We start from the raw sequence: 8,291 nt of genomic DNA on the forward strand, positions 1-8,291 counted from the left end.
CTAATACCATGAAACTTACTTTTGAGTCCAGTTTTGGTGGTAGTGGAAAAAACATGGGTAATAACGAAACTACACTTAAGACCAAGGGAATTTTCATCCGTACATAAGTTAATCTGAACACTGTAGCTCTAGTCTGAGTTTATTAGGGGTAGAAAGAAAGATGGAACATTTAATTGTAAAGTATGCATTAGAATTTTGGCAGTATTTTTTTTTGTTGTTTTTAATATAAGCAGTTCTTGAACAGGACAATATACTGAAACTTGTATAGTTATAGTTAAATTAAATTCTGTATACAGTTAAATTAGTGTCTATTCTTTTTGGAAGGAAATAAAATCAGTTCAGTCTAGTTCTAATTGACCTTACATTTTTTCTTAAACAGTATACATGATGGTGTTAGGCTTGCGCAGAAGTTTGCTTTCCTATGTCATAAAATGGTACCCATCTTATTGAATTGCAAGGTAAAGAGATTCTTTGATGGTGTCAGTACTTCATCTTTGAACATACATTTGAGACTAAACTTTTTATATTAAATATTGATTAGAGGATTAACTGGTAACTGAAACTTGTATTGCCCCTAGTTATATTGCATCTGACTACGGAGAGAGATCTGAAAAATTTTCACGTAGGCCTCAAATCAGTAGCATTCAATACACTCCTGAGTGTAAGTAGCAACGCTTAGCAGCGTGAAAGATCTTGCTTTGTAACTAGTTAATTCCATATTGCATGTGAATAAATACTTGCATTGAGCAGCTTCTGTAAGTTATTTAAGCTTTTAAAGTATAATTGGCACATCTTGTTCTTAAAACATCATGCTTAGTTGATTCCAGAGTTCTCCTTATGGATTTTCAGTGAAGAAGTTACAGGCTTTGAGAATAGCAACAGATTTGACTTTGAAAACCACCATTGCCAGCCTACTATCGACAAGTTCCTGCATTATACCACCAGTTTGTGAGCAAGTTCAGGTAAGGGGAGGAGAGTCTGAGGGGTGGGGTAAATGTAGCCAGTGGTTTTAAAGCTGGCAAAAGATTTAAGTGCTTACTCCTCACGCCTGTTCTACTGCTCATTTGATCTTACATTTCATATTACCATATCTGGTTCTCCTGCTGTCGAAATGGAAGGGGACAAATTCTGTAGCTGTGTATCTTTTGGACTCAGACCATTTTTTAAAAGGTAGCACTGACTATAGACTTTTCTAGCTGTGTCTATTTGTGGTCTGCTGGTAGCAGTAGGTCCTGCTTTAAATACAAGACAAACTGAACTTAAATACCTCTTATTTCTGGAGGTTGTTTTTCTTGAAAAGGTTGGAAGAGGAGCCCAGGTACAGATTTGAGATGTGGAGTGAATAAATTCTTAGTGAAATGGAATGCCAGGACCTCAGCTGAACTTGCACTTGATTTTAGTTACCTTCTTTTTGAAGAGGTTCACTGTTTAATTGAGGTAGTGCAATTTGACATTCCAACCCTCAGTGGCCACAAATTGTCAATCAGCAAAGCCAAATACTAAACGCATCCTAACAACATAGCTTGTCAGCAGTAATGTCATTTTAATGGCAGACGGAGATCCTTTCCCTCTGCTAATTCCACAGTAAGAAAAAAGCAAAAGAAGCAATAGTTAACAGAAATGGGAAAATTGAGGCTTTAAAATGTTTAAAGAAAGCTAATCCTTTCAAAGTGCTAGATGAAGAGGAATGGCAGTGGTGGCAAAAGGTGTTTCCACTTGGTCATCACCTGCCCTAAGGTGCTCACAGGGTATTTTATTAGTGCATGCCTTGGAAGAACTGGGACTGATTAGTCTTTGTACTCAGATAAGATGGACAAACTCGAGGACAGTATGTGCTGAATCGCATTCTTCAAAATGCAGTTCCTTAATGCCTTGAAGAAATGGAGAAAAATCGGTATTTTGGTCAAGGCTGCTAGATAAATCGGCCTAGGAAGTCTAATCAGTCAAGTGGTAGCTGTTACTGGCATTGATTGATCCAGTTGTTCTATAATGATGGCACTTTGGAATAGTAAGTTTTTAATCTGTACAGCACCTTTAAGTCTCTGTTACAGTGGCTTGAGAAAAGGAGAGGACTAAACAGTGTTTGTGTCAGCATTAAGCTTTGACTTCTTATAACTGCACTAATGTTCCTGTATTGCTTAAAGCTATGGAGAAATCAAAGGTCCTTCAAAAGCTTCAGAACTTGGGGTGGATTTCAAAACTGAATGTCGGGTGTAAATTTTGCAGGCAGGAATAAAAATAAAAGTTGCACTTGGGACCAGTATCCTGATTCATAGCTGTGTAAATGGAATAGTTCAAAAGTAGCCCTTTGCTTGGGAAGAGTGAAAAGGTTTCTTACATCAGCTTGATTTGGCAGTCCCAGGGCAAAAGAATGGGAGAGTGACGTGAGGAAGAGGGTTTGAGACCCCACCGTAGAACACAACAAGCAGAAACATCTACACAGTGATCCGTAAAGGTACGAACAAATTAGAGGAGGAATGTATGTGCTTGTATTATCATGAGACTCAGTATTCATTTTGATCATATGAATTGATCCAGTACCAAGTTGCAAAAGGCAAACAGTGTGAAGATGGCTTTACAGCAATGCTTAAATGCCACCTGGATGGCTACTGGCTTCATTTTGTAAGGTAATTTAATCAGAAGTCCTTTACTGAGTTTCATCCTCTCTGCCTAAAATAAACCAGCTTAGGCAAGTTTGTGTGTACTCACAATCATCCTATATTATTAAGGCAGTTTTGCTTAGAATTTTTTTCAGTCACTTTGTTTTTCTGGAAGTAATCTGGAGAATATTGAATTTCCTTTTGGAGAAAGCACATCAGATTCAGTATAAGAGTTCATGTGAATTTTTCAGGTGCTGGCTTCCCCTAAAGTAGCAGAAAAACACTGTTTTGCTGTAAGCAAATGAGTAGGATGTCTAAAAAAAGTTGCTATAAGCTAACTGTGGTTTCAGGGTTTTCTTAAGTCTTATGTTATTTTTTTCTAACAGAAAAGCTTTAAGATTGGATGTTAATTGGATACTATTTCTCCTATTGTGTGTTACGGTGTGGACATAACCCTCTCATGAACTGCTGTTCTCATGAGATTCCTGCGTAAACTGGAAGCTCTTTTCAGGCGCAAGCCTGAAGTTCTCTAGAAATGTCGGTTAATTTTGGGAGGGAAGGAAAGGGATGGAGAGTCTGTGGGTTCCTTGCAGGACTTTTGGATGCTTCTTTTGCCGCCACTTTTATATTAAGTGCTCTTGTAGTTTTAAGTGTGATTTCTCTCTAATCAGGCTGATTTTAGGTACCATCTGTGTCAATGCTTTATTTCAGTCTGTACGGATACTCTTGAATAGTAGTTTGCCAGGAGATGGCAGTGAATTACCAGTTTGTACAGCATGACCAGCAGACAGAATAGCTAAGTGTCAGGGTGGCCCCTATGAGGTCAAGTGTCTGTAGGGTGTCCTGTGGTGTTCAGTAGACCTTGACAGACTTGGAACGTGCCAGTGTCAAAGAGCAAGTTTCCCACACACTGGTGCAGAAGAATAAGCAGCACAACTCTGTGCTGATTTCTGAGAGTCCCAAGTGTACTTACGCATTCGCAAAAAGCACCAGCAAGGCAATGAAAATAAAGACTGTAAATAAAAACTGTTGAGTGTGACATGGATCATATAGTTTTAGTCATCCATCCAATTTTAATAGAAAATGTCTTTAAAGGGAAATGTGGAAATCTAATGACATGTAGTGTTAATGAATGTGCTTTCAACATGGCTATTTTGGTTAGCTGATAGACGTGTAAAGCACCAATGCTTCATTCTAGCAGTGGCTTCCTAAAAAGTCTAAGCTCACCTGAGGCAGTTAGGGCCTCGCCATTTGACTTTCCTTCAGTGTGTTGCAGCTTGTAGTGTTTGCAAGGCCATTGTAGAGACTGCAGGACAGATGTTGCATCAGAGTCCTGCAGTGCTGCTTTTTAGGGAATCAAAGATCTCAAGTAAACTGATTCTCTCTCTGGAGCAGGCCCACAGTAAAGGTGTATTTCAGAAGAATGTTGTTTGTGGATAACAGGTATATTTTTGAGATAAATTATAGAGCAGATAAAGACTGAGGCATAAGATGGACTCCTTGTTAAATAGAGGAAAATCCATACACAGAAATGCTTGGTGACTGGGTATGTCTTAATGTACTTAAGCTGAAGCTCATCTCAGCAATCAGTTGCAAGACAAATCTGTAGAAAACTCCTACTAGTTAGTGTTTTGATTTAAGGGCTCATAAAGTCAGGTGTCCTTCAGAGCTGCAAGATGTTTGCCAAGGACCTCACTAATGCTGCCAGTTGTGAATTTGGCTTGCTTTTTGACTGCCTCACATGTGGGGCATCATGCAGCATAGGTTTTGACTTATTTTTCAATGCATTTCTTTTCTCTCAGCAAAACAGAAGATCTGGCCTTTGGATACAGAATTCTTCAGTCTTAACCGGTGCTTTGACTGAACCTCCAATGAATTTGTATGAATCCAATGACTCCCATAGCTTGAAAGGGCATACAAATGTTCATGGTTTGGAAATGGATTGTAAGGAATAATACTGTGGCAGGTGTTCAGGTTTTCCTCTTACCTGGGTGTGTGTTTGTTTGTTTTTATTCTTTCCTCTTGCATAGGTTAGAGATAGGGGATTTCATCTCCATTTTTCCCAGAGTGTAAAATGAAAGTGTACAGTCTCTCAGTTATGAACTGACAGGGAAGCAGGTATCTGCCTGGGGGAAGTTAAGGGTAAGAGAGTTATTTTTACTTTTACCTCCTTTAATTGTAGTTAAAAAGCTTGAACTTTTTTACTAGCCTGTTTGAAAATTACCTGTTGTAGATTCTTCCTTAAGTGAAAATACATCAGTGCACAAGGAAGAACATCTGTGGCCTGGTTGATTGCAACACTTGAGTATACCTGATTGAGGATAAATCTCTGCTGAAGACAACTAGATTAGGTCCTAGAAAAAGAATACTAATTTTCTTTCATACTAACTTTAGTTTAGTGAAGTCAAACTACTCTAGCAACAATTCTTCCTATTTTGATATATTTAGCAAACAGTGCAGACCATGAGGTCAGGTTTCATTATGATTTTAGTATTTTATTGATAGACACATGGATATGGTTGAAATGGTAGAACTCGATTTTACTGTTAGTAAAAAACACGGAGGGTTTCTTTCAGTAAGAAAAAGCAGTCATAACAAAGTATAAGTAATAACAGTGAATGATACCAAGAAGCAATTTAACTGTGTTAGATGTAAAGTTTTATAGACCTGAAGAATGTTTTGTGAACGTTAAGAACTTGCCTTTCTTCCATATATATCAATGTATAGGGCATTATTTTTCACTGCAGAGCTTGCCTTGCTTGTTTTCAATTTATTTATTGAAGAAACTGTATAGCTTGAAATCACATTCTAGGTCAAATCAGTTAAAACTGATAATAAACTATAAGTAGACATGGTTTTACTGTATATCATATGTATTATTGTGCATATTATGTCACTAATATTTTTTTTCTGTTAGTGATAACCATTTTTGTAATTAGTGAGGACAACACTACTACAAAAATTGCAGAACAGTTGCATTGGGAGGATGAAAATGGCTTATTTTCCTCTGCTTTCCTCCCCCACTGCCCATAAATTCCTGAACATTGAAAGAAGCAGTTTTCTTCCTCATGACTTGAAAGCCTATCTCCACTAGGTTTGGCCCAGCAAGTTCTCTGCTTCCCTACTCTGTTGCTGTGCCTACTGGAGTCATACAGTCCCTTAGATCCTTCATCTGTCTCCACGGCTGTGGTGTTTGATATGGCATGTTGCCCTGGGCAAGCTGCTATTTTCTCTGGCTGTTTTTCTGGCAGAAGAGGGGTTTAATAGCACCTTCTGCTAATCTAATGGTGTTTGACATACTTCTGGGCTTTAAGTTGTTCTTTAACTATTCACAGATCAAAAGTCTGGCTAACAACAGGTGTTAACACGTGTTTTCCAGCATAATAGTGAATATATTTAATTTCAAAGAACGCACTGTCGTGGTTTAACCCCAGCCAGCAACTAAACACCACGCAGCCGCTCACTCACTCCCCCCCACCCAGTGGGATGGGGGAGAAAATCGGGAGAAGAAGCAAAACCCGTGGGTTGAGATAAGAACGGTTTAATAGAACAGAAAAGAAGAAACTAATAATGATAATGATAACACTAATAAAATGACAACAGCAATAATGAAAGGATTGGAATGTACAAATGATACGCAGTGCAATTGCTCACCACCCGCCGACCGACACCCAGCCAGTCCCCCGAGCGGCGAATCCCTGCCCCCCACTTCCCCGTTTCTGTACTGGATGGGACGTCACATGGTATGGAATACACCGTTGGCCAGTTTGGGTCAGGTGCCCTGGCTGTGTCCTGTGCCAACTTCTTGTGCCCCTCCAGCTTTCTCACTGGCTGGGCATGAGAAGCTGAAAAATCCTTGACATTAGTCTAAACACTACTGAGCAACAACTGAAAACATCAGTGTTATCAACATTCTTCGCTCTGAACTCAAAACATAGCACTGTACCAGCTACTAGGAAGACAGTTAACTCTATCCCAGCTGAAACCAGGACACGCACACATCTCTTCTCTGTAAGGTCAACTTTTTATACTTGCATCTTAGTAACTTTCCCAGTACGCTACCTGTCCTGCACCTGCCATGTACAGGTTTTCATTCCTTGAATGTCTTGCTGCTTTTTCATGTGAACTGTAAAAAAGCTATATGCAGAGGAAGGCAAGGAAGAGAGAATAAAGAAAAAAAATTTGAATACTGTCATGTTATGGTTGCAGACATGATACATGAACTGAATTTCTCCCCAGTAGTTTTACTATAATAACTTCTTTAAAACCTGGAAGGGTTGTACCTGGGTGCTTTTTTTCCTAATTGAGCATATTTGTGGCTGTGACTTGTAACACTGGTATGATCCATCCACTAGCAGGGTGGGTCAGAAGAAAGAGTAGAGCATGGGCACTTGATAGTAGGTGACAGTGAGTTTTACCCCAACAACTGAAGGGAATAAGAAGGTATTAAGAGCATCTCCTACCCAGGATCATGATGCTTGTGGGAAGGAGAGTCTGGAGGCACAGTACAGTTCTGTTTGACTTGGCTAAATTGGCTGACATTTGAAAAAATCTAGCAGGAAGGAACTGAATCGTGTTTAAAAAGGCTGAGGGTATTGTCTAGCTTGATTTATTAGTTAGGAGTCACACAGATTTCAAGCAACTGACATCAGACTAGGTTGAAAGCTGACTTTTACCCTCCTCTTAGGCTTGTTGAGTAACCTCCAGCGTCTGCTACTGATTATTTAAGTTCAGATGGATGATGTTCTGGAGAGAATGTTTTAGTAAATACAAGTAAAACATTGTGTAGCCCTTTCTGTTTTAATGATGTTCCTGTCTTTTAGAGAGACACTATTTGTTTATTCCAAGTATTTGTTTCTGTGCCATAGTTCAACATCGTTGCTCCTGCTGAGAGAACACAAGGTACTTGAGTGGAACTACCCCTGGTCACAGTTAGTTGGAGTAGTGGCCTTTCCCTTTTCTGATCTAGCAGACTGATGCTTGACAGGGTCTCTTTAGGTCATGTGTATCTACCCTTTAAGAACACGAATTAGCAGAGCCAGTACCTGAAATAACCTCTCATCAGCAATGAGAGGTCTTTTTCATAGGTCATAACACACATCATCCCGCTTTTCCTGCATGGCTTTGTGTTTGGAATATTGGTGCTCTTTGTGGGCTAGTTGTGCTGTCTAAAAACAAAACTACAACCTACAAAGCTTTTTGCTAAACTTGTGCGTCTTAAGAGCCAAGCATTCTTCTGATTCAGGTATGAACAGTGTTGTTGGCAGACCTGGTACTTGATTCTGATGTGACTGTGCAAGGACCCTAGACTTGTCTTCTGCAGTTGTGCAGCCTTGGTGCAGATCAGCACTGCTTAAACCAAATAAATGCAGAATATGAAGGGTCCAACCATGCTGCCAGCTCTTTGGCTCTAAAAGCAGGATTGTTCTCTTAGTAGCTATAATATCTTCAAGTGAGGTACTCAATGAAAAGATCAGTTTGAAGAAGCAAGCTCAGGCAACTTCCTTTCTTTGCTTCAATGAGCTGATACACTCTAAGCCAGAGCAAGGCACTGCCCTTGCTGGTGGTGCATGGAAGGCAGATGGGGAACAAGTTTCTTCAGGCAAAAGCCAGAAACCCCACCCTCTTGCAAGGTAGGTTTAACACAAGGAAGCATCTAAGTAAAACATAAGAAACTTTAAAGAACCAAAG

The sequence above is a fragment of the Harpia harpyja genome, chromosome 3 (genome assembly GCF_026419915.1).
Source record: "Harpia harpyja isolate bHarHar1 chromosome 3, bHarHar1 primary haplotype, whole genome shotgun sequence".
Lineage (NCBI taxonomy): Eukaryota > Metazoa > Chordata > Aves > Accipitriformes > Accipitridae > Harpia > Harpia harpyja.